This window comes from Rhodamnia argentea, chromosome 5, assembly GCF_020921035.1.
Source record: "Rhodamnia argentea isolate NSW1041297 chromosome 5, ASM2092103v1, whole genome shotgun sequence".
Classification (NCBI taxonomy): Eukaryota; Viridiplantae; Streptophyta; class Magnoliopsida; order Myrtales; family Myrtaceae; genus Rhodamnia; species Rhodamnia argentea.
Genome location: NC_063154.1, coordinates 27,952,167 through 27,980,102, shown reverse-complemented (window position 1 = coordinate 27,980,102; position 27,936 = coordinate 27,952,167). Strand labels below are relative to the sequence as shown.

The 27,936-nt window shown below is 39.5% G+C and overlaps 2 protein-coding genes across 2 annotated transcripts in view; both read right to left on the bottom strand.

The window, feature by feature from the left end:
• Positions 1-27,936, bottom strand: part of LOC115755168 — a 463,587-nt gene that overhangs the window by 106,424 nt on the left and 329,227 nt on the right. The window contains exon 6 of the mRNA XM_048279302.1: positions 4,766-4,841. The gene's annotated coding sequence lies outside the window, so the exon portion shown is untranslated. The remainder of the gene's footprint in view (positions 1-4,765; positions 4,842-27,936) is intronic.
• LOC115731259 (disease resistance protein RPS2-like) overlaps positions 5,667-27,936 on the bottom strand; it is a 253,309-nt gene continuing 231,039 nt past the window's right edge. The window contains exon 4 of the mRNA XM_048279740.1: positions 5,667-5,824. The gene's annotated coding sequence lies outside the window, so the exon portion shown is untranslated. The remainder of the gene's footprint in view (positions 5,825-27,936) is intronic.

Here is a 27,936-nt window from a genome sequence, read left to right as displayed (position 1 = left end):
CGCTTTGCACATAGAATGTTCGATCTCACCTATAGTGAAACATGAGAACTACAATAGACTTGGGTGTGAAATGTCTTTTTAATTTGCTGGCTACGAAAAGATTTAGCACAGATTGGAAATTTTTCTTATCATGAAAATCAAAATTCAGTTAGTTCAACGGAATAAATTCTAAATCCTCTTCATATCGGAAGAAACTAACGTATTACAAGTTGCACCAACATGCAAAAGGACTAGCATAACATCTTCAAGAATGTGAAAAGAGATGACGAAAGGAATGTGACGTAAGTAGTTGACCTTGAAAAATCCCAGGTTGCTTAAGAAAGTTTCTTTTTTTTTTTTTTTTTGTGGTCAAATTAGAAAGTCTAATTGACATTATGCCTCATGAAAGTCATCGATGTTAACCTGCAATCTAAAGCATTCTTGAAGAATTGGTGTCCATTAATAGCTATTTTCAATTAGTTAAAGGCAGTGACGACCCGATTATTGTCTTTACTTAATTCATCTTTTTCCTAGTTTTGAATGGACACTTTGAGAAAAATAACATGTCATATAGTTTCCGAGACAAGCCAAATCAACTTGGCAAAATGTAATATCGAGGCCTCATATATAGCTATTTTCAATTAGTTGGAGGCAATCACGACCCGATTATTGTATTAACTTAATTAATTTTTTTCCTAGTTCCGAATGGACACTTTGAGAACAATAACATGTCATATAGTTTATGAGACAAGCCAAATCAACTTGGCAAAACGTAATATCGAGACCTCATATATAGCAATCGTAATTAAACTTGATATATGCCGGTGATGGATTAGGCTAGATATTACCACTTTACTCTCCCGATCTTGCTGTATTAGCACTTTGAAGAAGGGATGCTCTGGATCAAATTCACTAGCTAACTTAGGAGAATTGGGTGACTTTGGAGGTGCGGGATCACAAAAGACCGACTTAGAATGGTTCACTCTGAGTCTAGGCAGTTCGTGAGTATAGTTAGCTAAAAATGATAACTTTAATAGTCTTTCGTATGAGCACTTCCTCAACTATCTTACTGTGAAAATATCTATACGTAGATTGAAATTTATGATTATCGTGAAAATCGAAATTCAAAAAATTCATGAATATATTATAAGTGCTCACCACGTCGGAAGATGGTAATGAGAAATCCAAGGATAAATTTGTACTTTTGAAAGTGCTCGAGCATGAAAGAAATAATGAGTATCATTCTAGTAATCTATTTGATTGCATTATAAAACTATATAGAGGAAACAAATCTCCAACAAGTGGACATCAACTGCCAATGCAATCATGGAATTCCTTACACCGAGGAATTCAGTAGACATTGGATTGAAAATTTCTTCAATTGACCAACTATGAAAAGATGTAGTACAGATTGGAAATTGCTTTGCCATGCCCATCAAGATTCAGTTAATTTACCAAAATAAATTCTGAATGCTCTTCCCATGAGAAGAAACTAATAAACTTCAATTTGCGCCCACATGCGAAAACACTGGTCAAAAAATCTTCAAGAATTCGAAAAGACACGACAAAAGGAATCTGACGAGAGTTCACTGAAGCTTGTAAAACCATTATCATAAAATCTTAAGCCCTATGCCTTGAATTTCAGAGTTGGCATATGGCTTCAGGTGAGTGTACTCGATGTTACTGCACTCTACAGTTCCAAAGGCCGGGTTGAGCCACCAGAAACCTTAAAGCAGCACCTAATTTGAGCTGTTGTTTCCAAGATGGAAGTTATATAATCGACATTAGCAATCGGTTTCCTCCGTCTCATGACTCATGCCTACATGGTGACTGCTAACATTAGGATCAAGGAATGGGATCATACACTTTCCAGACCATCGCATTCTTTAAAACAAAGCCCATGCTTTTATCCGTTTTGCCAAATCGGAAGTAGAATCCAGCCTAGCAATTCTGAAGTTCTGTTCTCACCGAAAGTGAGCTACAGCAATGCTTCCTCTGCTGCGTCCTGTTGCATAGCTTTGTTCACCCAAGTCTTATCAGTGGTTCTGAAGATGGATAGTCCAAACACGATGTCGTCCCTTCTAATAGGCTCGAACACACGCGTCTCCCGCATTAAGAGAAGTTTCTCTCATGAATGCAACCCAATTGGCAGATAACTTTCCATAATGTTCGTGGCTGATGAGCTTCAACAGCCATGATTTGTCTTGAAATATGAGGGCCACGGTCTGCAGGCTTTTCTTGATGTGCATCTTTGGGAATGAATTGGGAACTCTCTGCTCAAATAGAAGTTTTGCAATCTTGTCATTAAAAAGAAGAAAACAACCAGTGTTTTCTGAGGACAGTATGATGATCCTTGTCCAAGCATGTGAAGGATAGAAACAGAAACTCTTGGCATGATGCACGATTAACCTAGAGCTAAAATAGTCTAGCGATTCTATGCAATTTAAATCCAAGAGTTGTATTGTCATGAGGATCTTACCACATAGCTTTTCTTCAGATATATTCACCTCACCACAATTTGAAAGATAGGATACTTGGGTTTGAATTTGCTGGCTGGTTCGAGAGCTCTGCACAGGCCCAGCTCTTTCAGCTTACCTGCAGCAGCCGCAAACATAACATGAGAAAAGCTTTTGTTATGTGAAACTTATATCCACCAACATAGCAACCTTAAATCATTAGATATATGTCTTTCTATTGGTCTAGCTTCTTGAGGCCTATATGAACACCAATACGACTCTCAGCACAATCAAATCCAATATGTCCGGTTTGCTTGTCCCCATTGGCTTGACATGTACGAGATCTCCCCATACATACATATGCCCCCACGGGAGAGATAGAGACAGAACTACAAAGATGACTCTAACACAGTCTCTCTTAGCCTAACGATTCGCAGAGTTCCGGTATGGAATTCAAATCAAACACAAGAACAACACAGTCAAGGGGATATTAGCCAGTAGATTAAGATTCACACCTCAAACTCAGTGCTGATGAATGTGCATAGGAACCGCCATGAACTTCGCAAACCTGATCAAATTCCATTGCCTGACGAATCCAAGGACAGTTGGGTCAACGCACCCCCCAAGACTTCAAGCTCAAGAGAAGCATCACGGCAATCACCGGCGCCTTCCAATTTCGGCGAGACAAATCCACAAGTGCTGAGGCTTGGTTCCACGAATCGCCACTCATTGGCGGATATTCTATCTCAGAGGTGCTCATATCGAATATGATTCATGGAAAATGGAGTCCCTTCAGATTTGAAGATAAAAAATTGGCCCTCCCAGATAGAGTAATGCTCTGCAAATTCATTCCAACCCTTTGATAATCAAACCATCTCATCACATTTTTCCACTTCCGCAAGCCAAATAATTGGACAATTCAACACTCTCAGAAGCATCCCTTTTGAGAGATTCTCACCATATTTTCTCATGAACCTCTTTGGCATCCTGTGCGAAAAATAAAACCCATAATCTTCATAAGGCTATGATACTTAATTTCAAATGCAGAATGAAGATCAACATAACAAGAATGCATAAACCAGAAAGGACATCCTAAAGCACATTCTTTTCGGTTCATTCAGATTTGGAATGTGGAATTAATGACTCTGGCCATTTGGATTATTATGAGCCTTACAAACCCAAAGTGACACTTCCAGAGTTCATCTCGATCAATGTAAATCAAGTCCTTACCAGCACTAGTGAATATGTAGACTCTGCACACAACATCATCCCTATCAAGGAGAGTAAACACATAAACATCCTCCACATGCAGACCAGCAGAAAAATGCCCCGATCATGTCCATAGCACCTCAGCTTTACCGTCCATGGCCTGTCTGATTACCTGACAGTCGCAATTTGCTTGCTTTCCAGAATACTTTTCCTAGTGAATTGAACAGGAGCAGTTTGCCCAGGTACATGGTTGAAAAAACCAATATATGGTGAATAAAGACCAAACATAGTAAGCATACACTAATGACAGAATCAATTCACACACACCGCGAATAAAAGGTGGTAGTTGCTAGTTTCATGAGTTTTAACATACAATAAACAATATAATGAAAAGTCATCAATCTTAGCCGGCAATCCGAAGTCAAATGTCAAAAAAATCTATGCTCTCCATGTCCTATACACACATCCACACACACAAATGAACTTGAGCCACACAGACCACAAGCGCAGGGGAAAAAGAGCAAAGACATCGATGACTGGATTATGGATGGAATTGAAGATTTTAATTGAAGCTGTTACAATTCTCTCAAGAGCAGCTCAAAAGGAAGCCACAAAAGTTTCAATTCGTATTGGCCTTCGTAAGTGGCGTGAAGCGGCATGTCCAATATTAATCTCAATCAAATAACTCCGGTGCTCACCAGCTTTGAGACTTTGAACACAATATCATCTCCATCGACGAGCATGAAATATGCAGAGATCTCCCTACACAGACTTGTTTCTCTCGCAAATGCTCTCCTACGGGCAGAGAAGAAGGCCACAAGACTTCACCGGCCACAATCTGCACTCCCAGGTGCAAGGGAAAAGAACGAATTTAAAAAGGGAGCCCTAGCTGAAGAAGACGACGATTGAGGAAGGTTTTACGAAAACCAGCTTCCGACTTCAACTGATTGACGCGCAATAAGACATGAAAATGGGAAGAAATTCTGGCATACCGGAGAAGTGACGTGTGAAGGCATGCGTATGGACTGTCTAGACTCGGCGGTGCCATATCCGGCGTCGCGCTTTCGTTTTCTCTCCAGCAACGACGACGAAGAGCAGAAACCATGTTCAGCTCGTGCGAAGAATCCTCTGCAGGGATGGAGGCGAGATCCGATGGCGTGGGTTGATGATGACGTCGCCTGACCGAAGCAAAGAAACGAAAGATGAAAATATCTCGTCATCATTCAACTTTTCTTCTTCCTCTCCGGGAGGAAGGGAAAAAGGGGAATATGAAAATTGTGAAAGACATCAATTTCAATTGGATCTACTTTACCTCATTTTTTATTGCGCATGTATTGAAAAAGGGGAATATGAAAATTCTGTATGGCTTTATTGAGATCACCCATCCCCTCCCAGTAGCGATTCCACTCGTATCAAAATAGTGTCCCACAATATAGCGTTGGCGTGCTTTGCGTGCCCTTAGAAAAGATCTTCATTTTGGGGCACTCCTCCACTTCAATATAATACAAGGATGGAAACCTCAAAATGTAACTAGTGCTAGAGGAGAAGCATTCTAGGCTTGGCATATTTTTGAGTTTCAATATACCAAGATTCCTAAAAGAAATCACTTGTCATTCTTCATTTTCATCTTTTGCCACTACTTCTTTCATTCTTTCACATCCTACTATAGTCATCTCCCTAAGATGCACCAAACTTGCTATCGTTGAAGCTGTTCCTAGATATACCAATCCAGAGGAATTCTTCACCACCAACTTCGTCAAATTCTAGAAGGATGTCACAGCTGGAAATAGTATCGTCAACTCGGGACAATCTCGGACCTCAAGTGTTTCGATGCTCCAAAGAATTTTGGACACTGAACAGTCTTTTCTCCACACACGCTTTAGCTTGTGTAGCTTGCTCAACTTAAGTTTTCTTGAACTTTCAAGCACTGGATGTTTTCCCTCGTCAACAATCCCTCCAGTGGGGAATATATCTTCAAAAGAGCTATAGAAGATCTCAAGACTTTCCATATTCTGAAATCTCTCTAGTAGGAAACCGGGAGGAAAGGTGGACTTTTCATCATGGAAGCATGCCAATGTTAGTGCTTTTGGCTTGCCAAAGATGTCATCGGGAAATTTCCCATTCTGTATCATCTGAATATCCTTAGCGACTAATAAAAGTCTCTTTAAGTTGGGAAAGTCCTGTCAAATTGCCAATGCAACATGAGAAATAAATTCAACAAAGGTTCATCAATAAGTGAAGTGCTGTAAAACCTAAACCTAATTAAGATGATTCACATGAAAGGTGGTCATCTTCCTACGATTCATTGAATCTCAAGAGCCTTGCATACAAGTCTTAAGGTTTTAAAGTCTCAAATAGAGACCGGTAACATTAAGTTGGTAGAGCGAATCTAAATTCAAGTGCCCTCTAGCTCGCCGTATTCATCTTTTATTAGAAATATCTTATCTTGCTAATAAAAGTTTATCATCTTTGGAAATTTTGTAATGAGGTGCACTCATAATGTTTCTAAGAAAAATATGGGTTCCACAAACTTGATAGTGTGCTCATTTGCAAACTCATAGGTAGGGGGTTTTGTGATCTCCATAGTATTATATTCTTACGTGATTATGTAGCGGACATGAAATATAATGGGTGAATTAAAGAATTAAGTTAAAAAATCGCTTTGAGTTTATTTTTCTTAAAGTTTGTAGAAAAAAAATAGAGCATAAAAGTACAATGGAAGACGTGTCATCAATGGAGAGGATCTCGTGTGAAATCCTCATTGACTTCCCCAAGGAGCACCATTAGATAAGATTAGAATACAAACATATCGTGTAGTCGGCAAAAATCTGTTATTATTTTTGTAGTTCTACGTAATGGAATATCGTATGTGTTTCCACAAATGAAAAGTATACTTGAGATACTAAAAATATCTTATGTTGTCGACAAACTAATTGGCAAGACAGATCATATTTTTTGTACTATCATAACGTGACGTGATTACGTAGAGGACATGAGATTAGTGGGTACTTTAAAGAACTAAGTAGAAACTGAGGAAAAGCAGATGAAATCATACCCTCTCAAATGAAGAGTGCGCTTCTTGGTTTGAAAGGTCCTGTTGATCATCTCTCTGAGTCCACTTGCTCATGGATGCCGCAAAAGACAACATGTTCAGTTTATCACAATGGGTCACTCGCAGCTCCTTCAAGAATTGCCAATTCAAAGTGGGCAAGTGAGGGCAAAAGGTCTTGAGTCGTGTCATATCATGTAACACCAAAGAGGTTAGCTTCGGAAAAAGAACTTGAGCAATATTGGAGGGTCGAGTGTCGTCTCCATTAGCGACTATTTCCTCAATCCTACAAGACTCCACTCGAAGCTTCCCAAGTTGGGTTAGACTTGTAGCCACCCAATACGGAAACAGATTTTCCAGGCTCTCGCAATTTTTGACCTTCACTTCCAGTAGAGAGTCAAAAGTGAGAGTTTCTTGAGGATTGTCGGGCCATATTTTGCTTAAATTGTCCATGTGAGAGAAATCCATCCACTTGAGCCCAAGAAATTGTACCTGCCATATTGAGAAAAATGATACAATGACTGTTGTTAATCAAACCAAAGGAACCAAATGTTAATCTGTATTAACCGAGCTAAAAGACCAAAAAAAAACTACTGATGGGCTTCACTGGAATTTGGTGAGCGCGAGTAGAAGAATCACGGACAAGGACACCGAAGTTGGTGGAGGCATGACTCGTGCTCGTCGACCGGTGACAACCTGCAAAAACTGAAGCGAATCAAGCTAAACAGGGGCTCAACCATGACTGGTACAGACTACAGAGCATGAGCGGGGAAGCCGATGGAGATCGCGGCTGACTCTTCGAACGACTTGGGGTGCTCGGTGAGGCTGTTGTGCTCATGGGTATAGCTACAGTTCACAAACGAGAACAGGGACACCAGTGATCCACGGTATGAGTATATTGCTCACGAATCACCAAGGTTGCTGTCCTCTGCAATCTAACGTCTCTCTTGAAAAGTGCTCGTCCAGAGAACACTTGTGAGTGGATGATGACTTTTAGTGGATCCTGAGAAAAATAGAAACATGCGACAGAATGTATAGATGACATTTTTTTTTTATACAAAGGACTATCCTCCCGCCTCTGTTTTTTCTTTTTTCTTTTTTTCAAGGAAACAGAAAAAGGGAAAGTCTATAAAAAAGAAAAAAAAATCAAATAAAGGAAATCGGGCCTTTTTTTTTTTTTATTATTCACGGTCACTTATGCCCTTATTTGAAATAAGGTTCACTTTTGAGAAAATGAGAGCACTCGGGCCCTTTTTTGAAACAAAGTTCATTTGTGGCCTTTATTTGAGAAAATGAGAGCACTCGGGCCCTTATTTGAAACAAAGTTCACTTGTGGCCTTTATTTGAGAAAATGAGAGCACTTTTAGCCCTTATTTGAAATTTTTCCAAGTAAAAGATTATCAATATAAATCCCTATCCGCCAAACACATGGTCACGTACAACAATAAATAAAAAGTTCAAATACGTAATCACGTATAATTATAACAATAAAAAGTTCAAACATGTAACATAAAACATAGATTATGACACTTGTTCCCCATTCATCAAAATAAATTTTTTAGACTCTCTTCTCCATTCATTCATAGAAATATTGATCCAATACAAACAAAGATATGTGGCAAAGAATGAAGAAGAAACAAATGAGGCGAGGCAGAGTTAGATTCGACTTAAAGAAATATGTTGCTTTTACTGTAGCTAATAACCGATTCCAAAAACGGTTCGGTTTCTGGATGGGTCTTCACTTGGAATCAAGAACCGAATCTATTCAAACTGGTTATAAAAACTTGGAATCGGAACCGAACCTGTTCACGTTGGAACAGGGGAACGGACCGGTTTTTCGGGCAATCGGTCTGGTTCCTAGTTCTACCCGATCCGGTTGCAGAACCCTAGTTAATGCCCAACAATCCCAAGCCCTGCGAAGACGTCGCCATCCCACTTGGACGAAGCTTTACCGGATCCCGCCTCGTCAAATCACTCATCACTCTCGGGATCTATCGGACTCAAGAATCGCCCATGGGGTACGAAATAAAAGTGTGCTCATGAACTGCGTAACATCTCTGGTATGTTCCTCCAACCAAACTTCTTTCTCATCCTCTGCTCTTTTCAGATTCGCAGTCACTAATTTCTATTGCAGTGGGTCAGTCGCCATTATTCGAATGCGTTACGTTACTCAAGTCCCCTTTTCAGTTGCTATTATTTTATGACGGTATCAACATAAGCACAGAAAAATATGACAAGGCAAGCACAGGATGGGACCACTGTTATTACTGTGATTAAATTCAGATTGTAATGTTTGGTATGAGCACTATCATCAATAATTACTCTGATTAAATTCAGCTTGTAATGTTTGGTATGAGCACTATCATCGTGTCCACCACGCACAAAGTCCCAGTCCTGCTCGTAGTACTTTGACACTGTTTTTGTATCATAAGAAGTAACTGAGGACGCGACTTTTGTAGACAAGGCATGCAATGTGGAGCATTACTACGATTGGGACGATTATGCCGAGGCATTCTACACCGTCTTGTGCGATCTGAGGTCCACCACCGCGGAAAAGTGGTTCGACTACTACACCCATGCTTCTCTCCATCATGCCAAGGGCTTCAGCCACAGTGCGTGCAATCGTGCGTTGACACACGCTGGTTGTACTAGCTGCATGGATTTCGCCTACTATGAAGTCCAGAGAGTGTGCGCCGCAGCTTCGGCTTCGCGATCGTAGACTTAGGTACGAGGAGTATTCAGTGATGGAATAAGCTAAGCTTTTATTGGAAATATCCAATATCATGATGTATGCCGTCTAAGAAAATGTATAATTCAATAAGATCTCAGTTAAATGGGAAATAACTTGATATGGAACGAATGACATTGTTGGCGTCCCCGATCTTTGTATACGTCTGAACTAATCAATCTGTCTACGAGTATGAATCAATTTGATCCGACAATGTATGCTTGACCCACTCGGAATTGGCAGTTTTAGATCTGGAAGGAGAGGAATGATTACGTGTCCTGAGGGAAAACCCCCAAATCTAAAACCCTAATCGCATCTGCAGAAGCAACAGGATGCTGTTATTTAAGACAAAACGGTAAACTTGCAACCTTTAGCATGAAAACGGCTCAACGTCGTGAAGCATGGACTCCACCGAAGGAAGGGTACCTAAAGTTGAATATAAATGCATCGTTGGGGGAGAACGGCACCGAAGGATCCGTCGCAGGGGTGTTCCGAGACTCGTCGGGGGCCCTCCTTGATGGTTTCGCCAAAAAGATCCAAGCTTGTTCACCGGAGCTTGCCACAAATATAATAACTAAATTCAAAGAGGAAGGATTTCACTCTCCAACTTTTTTAGAAAATATCATGTAATGATGTGTCTATTATGAGAATGTACTATAGGAATACGGTATGATGTAATCGGCGAAATCATAACGTAGAAAATCGAGATTATCGGCAACTAATCGCGTGAATATATGGAAAAACAGAGCATACGCCGTTAATATGAAAAAAGTTAGACGGGCAAAACAAACCTGAGCTTGGCAATCGGATAAAGCTCTTGTAAAAATACCAGGCGACATCCCCTCTGTGCGCAACGTAGACGGGCAAAACGAAGGGCGCAAGTGAGAGAGCGACTCGAATATGGAATCTGACGGTGTCGCTCACTGCGGGATGATCTTGAATTGATGGAGGTGAACTGGGGCAATTCAGAGCAAGATAGTTAGTAAGATGCAAAAAGATCTGGTCGAGAAAATCTGGGGAGAGAGTCCAAGATGCCTTTTGGCTGCAGCTAGAGAAAGAGCTTGACGATAGTGATGCTCGAGCCGGTGAGTTTGAGAGAGAGAAAAAAATGGAGGAAGACCTGTCAAAAAATGAGGATGGACAGAGCGAGAATGATGCTTGGCCGGAGAAGAAATGGAAAGAAATGACTCCAATTGAATGAAGGGGATTGATTTCTAGCTAATGATTCAATGCAATTGTGATGAAGGGAAAAATTACTAAAAGGATCGTACTTCTATTGCAATTATGCAAATTCAATCCTAAATCTTTCGTCTTCATTTTTCAATCCAATCCTAAATTTTTTGTGTTTATCCCAAAGGAAGGAGGTGGAGATGGAGGCTTTGCATGATATGAAAGAGAAGGAAAAGCTGAGGAATGCTCTTTTGGGCCAGGCGCTGCAATATCAGATGTTCGTGTGGGAAGAGATTGTTGCTGCTAGATCATCATTCTCTGAAAGTCTTAAGATTGGAATGGGAGCCTATGGAACTGTCTATAAGTGCAGTTTGCATCACACAAATGTGGCAGTCAAAGCTTTTCCCTAGAAAGACAGTCACTAGTCAAAACAATATCATCCATTGTTTCACTTTGACCGCCCGACGTAACCTCCTGAATGACCTAAGTATCAGAACGGCGAATAATAGATGCAATTACGAGAGAAAATCCGAAGACGGCGAGGAGTCCAGCCACAGAGCGGGCAACAGGGCATTGAGCAATCCGGGTTGCATTGCATGCATGAGCAACGCGCAGGATCGAATAAAAAACGAATCCGGACACAGCACTGTGGCCCAAATCCAACTCTGGGAAACAGGGGAGGCAGCGGGTCCGGGGCTATTTCGGGGTTTAGTGAGCAACGGTCGGCCACCTGGGACTTGGCTGGCGTCGGCGGATCGAAGACGGTCGCTGTTGGTGGTCGGCGAGAGGCGGAGCTGGCCGGAGGAAGTCAGAACAGCGACGGCAGCGCCAGGGGCAAAAAACAGAGCAGGGGGGCTGGAGCAGGGGTTTCGATGACTGGGAGCTGCTCTGGCGGCGTGCGGTGGATGGCGACAGCTGTGGGGGGTGACGGAGGTGGCTGGTGGTTGTCGAAGGGGTGGAGCAACCAGCGGCAGCCATAGAACAACAGCAGCAGCAGCTTCGGCCCAAAACAAAGCAGAGCTGGCGTCGGCTTCTCCGGCGGTTTCCCGGCGGCTGTGGGGGTGGTGCGGCGGCTCGACGGGGACGGAGGATGTTCGGTGGTGGTGGTGCATTGTGGTGGCTTGGTGGGTGTCGTTCAGCCGGAGGAAAAGAAGAAAGAAGAAGAAGAAGAAGAACGAAGAAAAAGAAAAGGGGGCAAGGGAAGTCAATTCCGTGAAAGAGAAAGGGGGGGTAGAGAGAGAGAGAGTAGGGCTGCCGACCTTGGGGGGTTTAATTGATAGAATGGGTCCCACAAGCATTGATTTCCTCGTCTTGGCATCCATTAGAAACCCTAGGAGCATTTTTGTCAATTCGAAATTTGGCTGAGGGCAATTTGGTAATTTTGTAGTCAAGGGTAATTCGGACATTTGGAAATCCGATGGAGGGTATTCTAGTCCAATCTCAAATTGGTTTAGTCGAAACGAGGCTCCTACGCGAGAATTTCAATTCTAAGGCGCGACGACCGATCGATCGAAACCTAATCTAATTCGATCGACGATTCGGGAAATTTCCAATTTCAAACGCTTAATTTCTAGGAATTTAATCTCAAGCAACAAACTAGAATTCACAGTCATTCCATAAATTGTATTCTATTATTAGACGGACATTGAATTTTCAAGGTGTCACGAAAAGTCAAATGTGGTAACACTAATATGATTCGCTAGATTAAGTAGAAATGGTTTTAGATTACTTCACTAGTCACTATTAGCAACGTCCATGTCTTCACATACTTTACGCCACCGCTAATGGACAAACATTGATAAAATACTAGTCCTACGTCCCCTCCTTGTTAAGTCATTGAGATCATATAAAAACTACTGAAGTAACACTATAATTAAACTAACTGAAAAGGAAAATTTTGAAGTTTAATTTTCTAATGATATACAGATTGAAACAACTCTAAAATGTAAAATGGCCATGCTAATGATTTACTTATTGAATATCAATTTTTGACGATGTTTGCTTATTGACATTAGATATTGACCATTAGTTGAAATAAGTCTTGCCTTATCATCTATTGTCTTCCAAATTTTCACAGGTTTGTTGATAGCAAGCCACTCAAGTGTTCTCTTTTGAGGCAAAAGTACACTTTTAGTTCCAAAAGTTATGTACGAAGATCATTTTAATGTTAAAAGTTTCAAACAGATCACTTTAGTGCGAAGTCGGAGACAAAATGACTACTTTGGTGCCTACGGTAAAAAATTTCGGCCAAAATGGCCACGTGGAATTTTTAATTAATTTTTGAATTTTAATTGGTATTTAAAAAAAATGAAGTCCATTTTGGTCCTCGTGGACTTCAAAATTCAGAAAAAATAAAAATAATAAAATAAGATTTTTAAAAAGAAAAACTAAAAAAAGTTAAAATAGAAACTTTATTTGAAATAAATTATAATATTCTGAAAAATAAAAACAATAGAAATTTAAAAAAATATTAGGAGCAACCCTCGTGTTGCCACTCCCACGACTATCGACAATGGCCGATGAAGGTGGGGCATGGCCGGCCGTGGTTGACAGCGGTGGTGAGGCGATGGCGGCGAGTATACATGGCTGGTTACGGCTCGGGAACCGGCCGTTGAAAATACCGGTTCCGGGGCTGATTCCTTCCAGTTCCTTTTTTAATTTTAATTTTAAAATAATAAATAATAAAATTATAAATTATAAATTATAAAATATAATCAAATTGTACATTGTAATAAAATATGGAGAAAAAAAGAGAGGAGGAATGGGCTTGAACTTAATGAATTATCATTAAGCACCTACATATCTTCTTGGGGATATAAAAATCAAAGTCCATGTAGCTATTTTACTTTTGATAACCCCAACTTACCTCATCGTCAATCGTCGTTACCCGTTGTGGTACCCATGGCGGTAGTATCTCCACAATCATCGCTAAAAAATTCGTGTTCTCGATCCAGCTCTTGGTGTCGAAATTTCGCCCTCGTCCAATCGTCGACACAAGCTTGAGCTTTCACAGACTCCGAGTTTAATCTTAAACGGTGAGAGTCCAAAACTAATTCTCCAGCGCTAAATGTTTGTTCAACTGCAACTGTTGAAGAAGGGGTTGCTAATATCCGGCGAGCGATGAGGGCGAGAACTGGGTAATTGATTTGGTGACTCTTCCACCACTTTAGGATTTCAAAATCTGTATTATGTTACGCATCACGAAACTCAAATTGAGTGGTTAAATATTTTTCTAATTCACAAATACTACCTGTTGCCCCTTTTTGTTTTTGTTTTTGTTTTTTTGCCTACTCTTGAGCATATTATACCCTCTACTAAGTGAACTACCACCTTCGCTACGTGAGGCAATAGATTGTAAAGATCCGGAATCACTTAAACCATATTTACTACAAAATTCTCCATATAATACTACTATAGATTCTTTAATATCTCCTTGCATATTTGAAATATCTATTAAATCTTCCAAATGTAAACAATCATGATAATACACATTCAAATTGTGACATCCTGTAATCCGACTCGTTTTGAAGCTTTGAATAAATGAAAAGTCTCATTGATGTATTTCAGTTTAATCTCACTCGAAATGGTCCATTACTGGCGCGACTAACCAAATGGGAATGGCTAACTAGGAAAATCAAGTACGTGGACCTAAGAACTTGATCCTGAACCGACTCTTTGGCCATGAAAATTGTCAAGGGAATATTTTGGACCAATATAGGCAGATTCTAGAATAATTAAGGAACGATTTGGATAATACTCTACGCTTGGATCACGGGTGATTCCGTTCGACCTCGTATGGGTTCCGAACGTCCCTGAATTATTTTCTAACGATCGTGTCCATCGGGACTAGTGATTGACCCTTGCAATTGATTGACAACCAAGGTTGCCATGGTTCGAGTAATTCTTAAACGTGATTTTAATCACGGGTCGATACGTCTAACTCCTAAAAGCCGCCCGTTAGTGTGAGATACGTTGAAAATTCTATTGATCGAGATTGATCGCGAATCAAGCTTCAGAATTTGACGTCGGACCTTCAGGGGTTTCAATAAATAAAATTTTGGTTTGGTCAAAGTTTGATCAAAGTTTGACCATGGTTACTTTACTAACTCTAGTTACTTTATGTCCAACTATAGTTACTTTATGCTATTGTTTTATCATGGTTAGGTTAAATATTGACTTTAGTTAATTTTTGAACCATGGTTAGTTTATATATTAATTAGAGTTACTTTTATGTGACATAAAGTTGTTATGCCATGGTACTAATTAAATGTGGCATTAGTATTATAGTTTAGTACTATAGTAATATTATTTGCACGTTAGAAAATTATTATTGTTTGGCCCTGATAAATTCCCACGTTAGTATAATTTTAATCATACGTTATTTATATATTGCTACGTTAGCATAATATGGTCGTATGGCGTAGATTACATTCTATGGTAGCAAAAATTGATCGGGTGGTCTGGATTAATCTTTGGATTAGTATGAATTAATCGGGTAGTCCCGATTTATTAATTCTCTAACGTGAGTGAATCACGTGGTCTCGAACTATTTTCAGAAAATGTGAGGGTCGTATTCAATCAAGTCGTTTGAGGCCAAAGTGAGCCGTATTCGTCTGATTGTCCGAGACCGAAAAAATGTGAGGGTCGTATTCAATCAAGTCGTCCGAGGCCAAAGTGAGCCGTATTCGTCCGATTGTCCGAGACCAAGAAAATGTGAGTGTCGTATTCAATCAAGTCGTGCGAGGCCAAAGTGAGCCGTATTCGTCTGATTGTGCGAGACCGAGAAAGTATGAAAGTCGTGTTCAATTAAGTCGTCCGAGACAAAAGTAAGTCGTGTTCGACTAATTGTCCTAGACTTGATCCGGTCGTGTTCCTATGTGTCCGAGACCGAGATTTGTGAGTCGTATTCCTTTGTGTCCGAGACCCTGGTATATATATAGAGCCGTGTTCCATAAAGGTCTAAGGCTCAATTTCATGAACTTATGATGGCGGTGGAGTAACGTGGAATATTCTGGAGTAGTGTGGAATATTTTTGGAATAACGTGGAATATTCCGGAGTAGCGTGGAATATTTTCGGAGTAACGTAGAAATTTTCGGAGTAGTGTGGATATTTATATTATGGCCGGATGTGTTAAAAACGGGCCCCGGAGCACATAGAATATTTTATTGTCAAACCGAGGCGTGGAACGCCGAGACGGGAGTAACGTAGAATATTTGAGAAGGTGTGAGAATTTTCGGAGAAAGAATGGAATTTTCTGGAATTTAATTGTGAAATTTTTGGGTAAGAAAGAAAGAGTTGTTGGAAATTGTTGCTCACCTAGATTGTGTCTAGAGGCACTAGCGGCCTGATCTAGGGTTAGAGATTTTCCTACTGAGATTTTATCTCACCCCGTCGTGGGTCCGTTGTTTTTCGGACCTTTTGCCTCAGCCATGAATGACCCGCCTCAAAGGTTTGGGATCCCGTGGGACATGGAAACCGTGGTGACAGAGTACCCGGTATGGGAGGACAAAGTGTATTATAGGCACGTGACTACGATATTGGTGGATACCGGAGAACCTTTTTGGAAGACTCATACGTACGTGGCGTGGACGTACCGCCACGGGGATTTGCTAGTGGGACTATTGACAGGCTTTGACATCCCCTATGACGGTGTTGGGGAGTGGAACCCTACTAGTACTCCCCTTCCAGACGGTGTAGTGGTTCACCCGGACGCTGGTCCCGATGACGTGGAGCCTAGCCTAGAGGTCGTGGCGCCCGAAGAGGATGGGGACGTTGTGGAGCCTTCCGATGCGGAGCAACCTCCAGAGTAGGATGAGGCTTAGGATAGTCGGCCTCTCGGTTTTTGTGGAGTATTGTATTTTAGTTGTCTAGCGGGCTTCGACCACGTGTCTTTTGTTATAGGTGGTCACGGGCTTGTACAGTGGCCCCCGAAGCCTTAAGTTTGACAGTTTGTAACAACTATGTATATATGTACATATGTGTGTTTTTACCATCCCAAGTTATCGTAGTATTGTTGGTTTTCTGTACGGGGGTTGTTGTTGCTTCCACATGTGTTGTTTAATTTTGTTGGCCCGAGAATCCTGGAGAACCGTACGCAAGCAAGGCCAGGTGGGATGTCGACGATTCGTAGGGTTCGGGTTGTGACACAAATAATCTCGTAAACCGTTTAATTCAATACGTGGATAAAAAACAATACCAACTAAATAGACAAGAGGAATTTGCAAATACTAATGCAACCATTTTTCTCGCATTACTAAAATAGTTCGAGCTAATTCAGTATCATTTTCATATTCACTAAAAACACTACAATATTAACACACTCTATTAAAAATAAATGCGTAGTATGATAATAAATACCAGATAAAGTCTTAGTAGCATCATTAAAAATTTTCAAAAAATCTAAAATTTTTTTGCAAACGTCCCAATGTTTCGGAAGTAAAGCAATTTCGTGAATATTTTGTGAAATAAACATACATAATAAATCTTTGTAATCAAAAGTTTGCCGAAGCAACTCGTACGTAGAATTCCAACAAGTCGGAATATCTTTTGGAAATCTTCTTGCCCTTCTCCCATGTTGTTTACAAAATTTTCCCCATGATTTCATAAAATGAGGACAACTCCATAAAAATTTAATTGCACCCTTTATTGGGGCGAGAGAAGTGTCAAGAGTTCGCAAACCATCTTGTACACATAAATTTAAAACATGGCAAGCACATCTAATGTGAAAAAATTGTCCGCCAAAAGTGGGTTTGCAAATATTTTCTAATTTAGGAATAAAAGCGGTATTTGCGGCGACATTATCAAAATCAATTGAAAATACTTTATTTATCAAATTATATTATTCTAAAACTTGTCTAATTATTCTATAAATATTATGAGCCAAATGTCTTTCATCAAAAATTCGAAATGCAATAAGTCTTTTTTGAATGGTGCAATCGTCACCTATCCAACGACATGTGACACCCTATAAGAATGAATTTGCCAAGGATCACTCAAAATATCGCTACCTATATGCACACGTCCATTGAATTTTGCAAAAAATTTTGCTAAAGATTTTTTTTTCCTTTTTTATAAAGATGAAAAACTTCGCGTTTAAGAGTACTTTTTGGAATAGTTGGTGCTTGCGGAACCAACGCAGTATTTATCAAATATTTCGTATTAAAATTTTCACCAGTATTAAACGGAGCATGATCAAGGGCAACATATTCAGCTAATGTTTGTTTATAAAGTGCATCAATGTAACGGAATATAGGATGAGGATTAGAAGTGGCGTACCCGAAAATTTGTTGTTGCGTGTTGTCCATCCCCGCTTGCATTGGATGTTTTTTCGTCGGATGCCGATGGAATGTTCCGTAGCCGTCTTCTTTCATAAATTTATATGTTTGCGAACAATATTTACATTTTATATTATACTTACCTTTGTTTTCATTGCGTACCTTGTCGAAGTGTAGCTACAAGTCGGATGTATTATCTCGGCCCTTCCGTTCCGGCTCATTTGCCGTTAACGTTTCTTCAACACCGGTGGGAGGATGAATACTTTCTTGTGTTGGGATGTGCTCGACGTTCGGAATCGGGACATAGTTGATATTATCGTCGTTGTCTTCCCAACATGTATACTCACGAGGATCATATTCAAGAATGGGATTCTCGAAATCTCCCATAGTCATCTTGCCCTTGTCGGCATTTCTGCTTCCACTTGCCATTTTTTAGAGAATTGATCGGAAATCCGATTGAGAGAATTGAGGCGGGATTGAGAGAATTTGAGCGAATTGAGAGGATTTGAGAGAATTATTTAGAGGATTTGTGAGAAAAATGAAAGGGAGATTATAGGTATTTATAGGCAAGAATTAAAAGTAATTCATATTTTTTTTTTTAGGCAACGGCCAAATTGGCCGTTGCACATGCTGCAATGGCTCTTTGGGCCAAACGGCCCAAAGAGCCGTTATGGCTTGTTTTTTTTTTTGGGGGGGGTGTGGGGAGAGAGGGCCCGGCCGTGGGGGCAAAGAGCCCAACGGCTCTTTGCCCCACCATATCTGTTTTTTTTAATAATAATAACTAACGGGTCGGAACCGGCGGTTCTGGGCCGGTTCCCAAAATTATGGAACCGTGGGCCCAGTCAGCGGGCCGGTTCCGGGCCCACGGTTCTAAATGGCCACCTCTAGCGGCGAGGGTTACAACAACCCTCGCCACCTAATTTTTTTTTATTTGTAACTTTTTGTTGAATTTTTCAGCTTATTTCTCAAATTCTTTTAAATAAAAAAAATTCAAGTTAAAGAAAAGCCATGGTGGATCGCCGGCAAGCCACGTTAGTCAAAAATATTAATAAAAAAAGTGCCATATCAGATTTTCGGCAAAGTAAATCGAACTTAGCGCAAAGTGATCGTTTTTCAAAAAAGTTCATACTAAAGTGGTCCAATTGAAACTTTTAACATCAAGATGATCTCCTTACACAACTTTTGACACTAAGAGTATACTTTTCCCTTTTAGTGAAAGGAAAACTCAGTTTACAAGGGAAAAAAATGTCCTATTACTTCTTTATCTGTATATTGCTATTTGATAAGTTAACGGCTAATTTCAAACAAATAAAATGTTATGACCAATTAAGTGTCATGGGTGGGGTTCTCTTCGTAATGATTTCTGTGACGATGTTCTTATAATAACTACCTAGCCTATGAGGATTTGGTACTTATAATCCTGCAAGTCCCATTAAATCGATAAGTACAATCCTCCATTTTCTGAGTTGAAAATATCCCAGCAGCCCACTCATGAGGTTAAGTAGGCATATATATATAATCGTAAAGGATAAGTTGATTTTGCGTGAGGTATCCTTTCTTAAGAAAATGACATTGATAATTTATCATATTATTGAGGGAAAAGTGCCAAAGTTCATATACCTATTGCATTGGTGCCAATTCAGGTCCAAACATTTTGCATTGGTGCCAATTTAGTCCTAATCCTTTATTGGTACCAATTCAATTCTAAATATTTTGTATTGTTGCCAATTCAATGCCAAACCTTTTGTATTTTTATTAATTGAGTCAATCCGAACAAATTTGATCAGAAATTTATTGACGTGGATGTCGATTGTACTACATGACATGGCCAACGCTAGCATGGATATTTTAAAATATACATTTACTATTTTTAAATAATTCTAATAAATTTTTAAATGATTGAGAAAAGAAAAATAAAAAAACAAAAATATTTATTAAAAATATTAAAAGTACCAAAAAATATCAAAAAATGTTCACGTCAAAGTCAGCCATGTCACGTATGACAATCGACATCCACGTTAGCGAATTTCCTACTAAAATTTGTCTGATTTACTCAATTAACAGATACAAAAGATTTAGGCTGGATTGATACCAATGTCAAAGTTTAAGACTGAATTGGCACTAATAAAATATTTAGGATTGAATTAGCATCAAGACAAAAAGTTTAGGACTGAATTGGCACTAATAAAATTTTAGGACTAAATTGGTACCAATGCAATAAGTTTATGATTTTTTTTGAGACTTTTTCCATATTACTGACATTTAACAATTGTAGGATAGAGATGCTAAGTAACTAATTGTTTTTTTAATTGTGAAGAATAAGTGTACTTCGCATTCTACTCAATTTCTTATGATAAGATGAGAGCTTTATGGAATGTTTGACCGCAATTTTGAATCAGAATATAGAAGGTAAAAGATTCACTGCGTTGCTTTTGAATTAATTTTAAAGAATCTATCGATCTTTTCATGGAATTTTCTTTGTAAAGTTGTGATGTTGAAGTGGATTCTCTTAAGTAATAGTGTAGATTAATATTACGAAACATATTTTTACAGCAATAAGCAAGTTCATAGTATTATCCGCATCAGCCTTTAAGTTACATTTTACCCAAACTTCATTTCGACTTTTAATCAATGTCTCGTATTTTTTTAATTTTATACCAAATTTTCTCGTCGGGATGTTAAATTATCGGCTCCTCTATATTGACAGATGTCTATATAGTTTGTTTAATATATAAACTTGAATTAAAGAAATAATGACGAATAATCACAATACAACAAACTTAAAATTTAAAAAGTTACGAAAATTAACTAACTTGAAGTGGGAACAAAGCACAAAAATAGTTTTAAATAACATGTTAAAGAAAAGAATATAAATATAGGCCTGGACCCGTGCGATGAACAGACATTTTGCTAGATTTATATAAATTCATCTACAATTACGGCCGAAAATTTTGTTTAAGATGAATAGAGGGATATCATGCCCAAAAACAACGTACAAGTTCGTCAGCACTTTCATGAGTGAGTGGACAAATTGTGGTCCAAATAGCGGACTTTCTGGTCGGTACTACATCATCAGCTTAGGTGGCTGCAATTTCTTTTTTTTTTTTTTAATGGAGGATTTAGCAAATCCAATTCTTGGAAGAATGAAAATCCTTTCTAGTTATCTAGAGTTCTATGTATCAACTTTAGAGGTTGCTTTCAAGGAAAAGATTGTTCTCAATAATTCTTCAGATATTTATAAGCTCATCTGAAACTAGAGCTAGGAAGGCCTCATTTTGTTTTGCTCCTGTTTTTCTTTTCCTTCTTCTCGATTCATGGGGGACTCATCATATTTAGAATCTTTTTGCGATGTACTATGTTTACTATTCTTCCGTACTCTCTTGTCTTTCCCACGTGATAGGTCAGCGAAGCGCGCGCGCGCGTGTATATGTATATATATATATATATATATATATATATAATTTTGTGCGTGAAGTGAGTGTTTTTGTTTATGATAGTATAATTTGTCACTAGGGAAAATCTACACCCAACAAACACAACGATAAGCATAATTAAATTCAGAGCCCTTTCCACACATAGAGATTATGCAGGTCATGATATAGAAACCACGAAGACAAGAAAGGCAATGGCAATCTTAAAATGTGTTATTTTAGCATTTTTTTGTTTTCCTTTTTGGTCGCTTGAGGGAATATCACGGTAAAATTTGGAACCACCCCAACAAAGTATCACGTATAAAACTCGATTTTCCATGGGATCCAGAGAAAGCAAGGCGCCCTTTTGAAAAATGTCTTAAGACGGGCTTCCATCCTCAAGCGAACTAACAATAAGCTAAGATTTTTATTGAAAAATAGTACAGGCAATATGAATTGTTCATTTTTTTAACCTATTCATAAGATTGCACATTCCCTTAATAAATGCTACTAGTATCGAATAGATGTACCTATCATTGTGGAAATGTGTTTTATGGTAAAACATTTCAGATGTTGTAAAATCACTCATTAGTAGTAACAAGTTATTTTTCGTACTATTTCCTTTCCATCAGTGTAATACCAACAAAAATCAATCGACCGAAACAAATAATGGTTAATCAAGAGCAAAACAAATAATCGTCGATCTTAACCTGCAATCTAAAGCATTCGTCGATCTCAACCTGCAGTCTAAAGCATTCTTGAAGAAGGAGCTGTCCATCCAAGCTGCTGGACACGATAAGTTTTGGTACGAATGACATGCGTGTGATGTTATAGGCATAGTCCTTGAGGTGTATAAATATGCATAGTGAGATGGGCATTTAAAATGTGAAATGTGAGGAATTTGATCTCATTTATGTAGTAGTGTTTTAGTCATGTGAATGTACAGAGAGATGCTGCATTGATGTTACATTTGTTTTCCATCAATTTGAACGTTTCAAGGCATGAAACACATAAAAATAATAGGATTCCATGTTCCCAAGATTTGAATCAAGTAAAGTTGTTAGTTGTTGATGTTACTTATTCATACTTGGACCTCCTCGGCATGTATAAATGGTAAGTTTCACATTAAGGAATAAAGTGAGCGAAAAGAAGAGACCTTTTTTGCTCGGCAACCAAGTGGTCCTCAAGTTTAAGTTCCCTCTATTTGGGACACGGAGTGGACAACGGACTGACCTTACTCTCAAATTCAGTGCGAAAATTTTCATTTATAAAAACATGAATCTTCCTGCGAAGTGGTATTCATATAAGAAAGTGACAGTTTGGATTTATATTGATTTCATATTAGACTATCACATTCATATGCTTGAAGCGCACTTGAACTCAATTCTGGACGTTGTGTACAGCTTATTCTGAGCAATCGAAACTCACGATATTGTGCTATCATAATTGTGCCTAAGGAAAAATAAAAAGGAGCAACATGAGGCTGAGTGAGTTTAGTTTGAGCAAAGAAGAAGAAGAGGAGGAAGAACTGAAAACCGGAACCGTGTTTTTGGTTCGGGTCAGATGCGGTTTGAGTCGGGTTTAGGGTCACAACAAGCACAGAACGATAGTTTCCGTTCGGGTATAAAAAAAAAAAAAAAGAAACCTGAACTGTTAACAACCATTGCCAGTGATGGATTAGGCTAGAGATCTTACCCACTTTACTCTTGTGATCCAACTCTATTAGCACTATGAAGGAGGGATGCTCCGAATCACATTCACCAGCTAATTTTGGAGTACTTGGGGGCTTTGGAGGTGTAAGACCGCGAAAAACCGGCTATGGTTCACTCTGTGTCTACTGTCTAGAATGTCCGTTCCTGTGCTTAGCTAAAAAAGAGAACTTTAATAGTCTTTAATACGAGCGCTTCTTCAGTTGTCTTACTATGAAAAGATCTATGCGTACTGTATAGAATAGAAATTATGATTATCATGATAATTAAAATTCAAACAATTTAACAGAACGTACTCCAAAATCTCAACCCATATGCCTTGAATTTCAGAGTTGGCGTATGGCGTAATGGAAGTGTACACTTGATGTTACTTCACTTACAGTTCCAAAGGTCTTGATATTCCATAAAGCAGCATCTAATTCCAGAGATTGTTTCTGAAATGGAAGTTGGAGTGCCGACATTATCTGTTTTGCCACTCCGTTGATTGGTACAAGACTCATGCTTTTATCTGTTTTGCCGAATCGGAAGCAGAATTCGGCCTGGCAATTCTCAAGTTCTGTTCTCACCAAAAGTGATCTGCAGCGATGCTTCTCTGCTGTGTCGTACTGCATAGTTTTGTTCACCAAAGTCTTATCAGTGGTTCTGAATATCACCCTTCTAATGAGCTCGAACGCACACAGGTCTCCTGCCATCAAAGAAGTTTCTCCTGTGAATGCGGCCCAATTGGCAGATATATGCATACCTAGGTATACGAACCAAATCAACTAGGGAATAAACAATAATGAGGAAAGATTCAGAGAGCAAACATAATCGAACTTGAAGATAGATGGAAACAAATGTGGATTGCTCGTAACCTGCAAGTCGAATATGGAATCCGATGGTGTTGTTCGTGACGGGATGATATGACTTGGTGGAGATGAACCAGGGGAATCCAGAGCGAGAGGGTAAAGAATGCAAAAAAATCTGGTCGTAGAAATCTGGGGAGAGAGTCCGAGATGCCTTTGCTTCCAGCTAGGAAAGGAGTTGACTATTTTCCCTTTGTCAGGGGTCAAATTTCGCTGTCAACGACGAGTCTAGACTCAAACTGATTTTAGAGTATGAAACTTGCTAGCCAAATTCAAGTGTCAGCAATATCAACATGGCCTGCACCTAGGGGTAGCCGTTACAGTGCCTAAGTTGAGATCTACTCAGTTAAATACTCGCTGGTAAAAACTCAAATTTACCTCTTCCAAGTATTGATTTCATATTGGAGGTTGACTCGAATAAAAAATCAAGATTTTTACATGTACATGAGTGTTGCTAAAGATGTGTATTTCTTTTCTTTATAGCTATTAGACTTTTTGAGTCAGGTTCAAAAGCTTGTTGGAATCAAGTATTGGTGAACTTGAGCTTTAGTTTGACAAGATAGTCGAGTAATTCGAGTTAGAGCTTGACTAGATACCGGTCGAGCGGATCTCAAGTAATCATCAACCCAAGGTTGAACAGTTGGTGAATAGTTTAACTTAGTTTCGCTATTAAGTTTTTGTTTCTGCCATTGTTTTGGAAATATCGTAAGAAGTTCAATTTGTTAGACGTAATATATGCTTTTTCGGAGGAAAAAAAGAGCTTTCTTTTCTTTATTTATTGACGTTTTGAATTCACCATGTAATCATACATAAACTTTATTTTAATAATACGCCCTTTTTTAACGATAAAAGTTATATACGACGAACCAAAAATAATCTCTCTAGTTGACGATTGCAACCGTGAATGGAGCACCACTGTCTATTCATCGAGATTGAACTCTCTCGGATGATCGTTGCTTCAAGAAATCTCCACAGACAACCGGTTCCTCGCCACACTCAAGCAACGACCGCATTCATTATCTCCGTTTGAACCCGAGAATTAATTTCGATTCATTCCCGTTTTGTCTGTTGATTTCTGTTTTGATTTTGTTTTCTCTCATTCTCTTAGCTGCCTTCTGAAATTCCGTTGTTGTTGGTTGCACTATGGGGGAGGTGTCGAGTTTGTAAGGAAGGTGTTCGACGTAATGACTAAGCTGGACTCTGTTTCGAAGACTACCCAATCAAGAGAGAGAGAATCAGCAAGGTTTATCTAGCGGTTTAGAGCAAGTTCAAGTTCGAGAGCGCAAGATGTTGTCAATTCTAAGAGGACAGCCAACTGGGGGAGGCTCGTAAGCTGTGTTATGTTGAGAACGAGGTGACGGAAGAGTTGTTCGGCGGCAGCGACGCAGTTACGGAGTTAGGCTACTGTGGCGAAAGAGATGAGTGCGAGAGAGGCTCTGAATTCTGCGCTTGATGAGGCAATGTCTGCATTATCCTAAAGTCTTTCTAATAGGTGAGGAGGTCGGATGGCACCAACGAGCCTACACGGGCTGGTCTTCTTTCGCCGAAGCAAGGACTTCAGAGGGTTGTTGATACTTCAATCACGGAGGCTAGTTTCATTGGAGTTGAAGCCGTGTTGCCATCCAAAAATCGGTTTCATGCTAATAAATTATTAAATTAATTAAATTAACTAATCTAGTTCGAATTCTCTCCAACACTACCAAATCGCAACTTATGGTGCTATATAACATGCGGATATTTTAATTCGGAGTTGCCAAGTTGATTAGAAACCTAAATAAAATAGCGGGAAAAACTATTTTATGTCTACGAATCAAAGATAATGAGTTTGGAGACTTGATTATGCTAAATTATTCTAACCCCCGTTCGATACCATTTCATTTTACGAAAATATTTTTAAGCAAACAATTTGATTGATTTTATCATAGAGGTGCACAATAATTAAATGAACAATCAGAACTCAAAAAATTTGCTAGAAGCATGGCCACAGATTATTTTTATGATTTTTTTTTTAAAGGGGAAAAGAGTAACCTGTATGCAATGGATGAATTTATTTTAAAAATGCAATGACATGGATGAAAGCAAACTATCCTAAGTTAATGTATATGAAATTAACTTAACTAACTACATGACTATTCTATATGACATGCAATTTAAGTAAGCAAATGTACCAATCACGTTACGGTCTAACAGATTGACTACATGACGTGAGAATTAATTAAAGACCTAAACGTGCAACAAAATGCCGAGTTAATTAACTAAACAATTGGACCTTTCTCTGAAGCTTTACCGGATTTGTCCTTGGGATTCTCGTAAGGGGCAAAAGCGGGGAAGCCGACGGGGATCGCGGCTGACTCTTCGAACGACTGGGGGTTGTTCGGTGAGGCTGTTATGCTTGTGGGTATAGCTATAGTTCACAACCAAGAACAGGGACACAAGTGATCCACGGTGTGGGTACATTGCTCGCGAATCACAACGAGGTTGCTATCCTCTGTAATCTAATGTCTCGCTTGAAAAGTGATCATCCAGAGAGCACTCTTGTGTGTGGATGACTTATTGGTGGATCCTGAGAAAAAGAGAAACATGTGATAGAATGTAAAGATGATATTTTTTATGAAGGATTACCCTCCTCTTTTGAGCGTGTCCTCTCAAACAGCAGTGTGCGTCGGCGTGTGTTTCTTCCCTCTGGAGTCAATGTCTTCATTGTCTTGGGACGGGGAACAGACCGGTTCTTCAGGCAGTCCGGTCCGGTTCCTAGTTCTACCCAATCTAGTTGCACTCCCTTATTCGGTATCCAACAATCCCAAGCCCTGCGAAGACGTCGCCATCCCACCTGGACAAAGCTTTGCCGGATCCCACCTTGTTGAATCAATCATCACCCTCGGGATATATCAGACTCGAGAATCACCCATGGGGTACGAAATAAGAGTTTGCTTACGAACTATGTAACATATCTGGTATGTTCTTCCAACCAAACTTCTACCTCATCCTCTGTTTTTTTCAGATTTGTAGTCACTAATTGCTACTGCAGTGGGTCAATCGCATAATTCGAATGCGTTACTTTACTCAAGTCCCCTTTTCAGTTGCTATCATTCTATGACGGTATCAACATAAGCACAGAAAAATATGACGACCCAGACACAGGATGGGACCATTGTTATTACTCTCATTAAACTCAGCTTGTAATGTTTGGTACGAGCATTATCATCATGTCCACCACGCACAAAATCGCAGTCCTGTTCGTGAACAATAGGTGCAATTATGACAGAAAATCCGAGGACGGCAAGAAGTCCAGCCATGGAGCGTGCAATGGGGCATTGAGCAGTCGGGATCGTACTGCATGCAGAAACAACGTGCAGGATTGATTTGAAAAACGAATCCGAACACAGCACTAGGGCCCAAATCCAGCTCCGGGATTGTAGAGCTAGGCACGAGAAATACCTTAGAATGCCAAGGTGTTTCCTATGAAGAATATTGGGATTCTTGGACGAAAGCATATATGTACGAAGCCTAGCTAACATATGATAAAATCCGTGGAGTATGGTTTGCAAACACGTCAAAAAATTCTGAAGATCGTTGCTTCGTTTCATCTCCGATTTAACTCCAGAGGTCATTTCGATTCATTCCAAATATGTCTATTGATTTCTGTTACGTTTATTGTATTCTCCCATCCTCTTGCTGTCTTTCGAATTTCCACTGCCGTCGGTTGTGCTGTGGAGGAGGAACTGAGTTCGCAAGGAAGTTATTCGATTGAATGACGAAGCTGGACACTGTTTCGAAGAATACCCGTTCAAGAGATGGAAAAATCAGCGAGCTTTATCCGGCGGTGAGAGCAAGTTCAATCTGGCCTAGCGTACTCATTATTTCCTGCACGCCATTCGCATTCAGTTTTTTTCTTCTGGAGTTCTACCTCAGCTTTGCAACTTGTCTTTTTCCTCATCCATGGCAGCGGACTCGTCATCCTCATTCTCTCTCTTCGAATTCTCTATCAATCTCTCTGTTCGAGCATGACTGTGCCGGTGGACACGAAATTCCTTTAGCCTGTGCTTTCCCAAAAGTTTTCTGCTCAACCTTCGAAGACTGAGCCAAAGTGGCTTCAAAAGATGGCA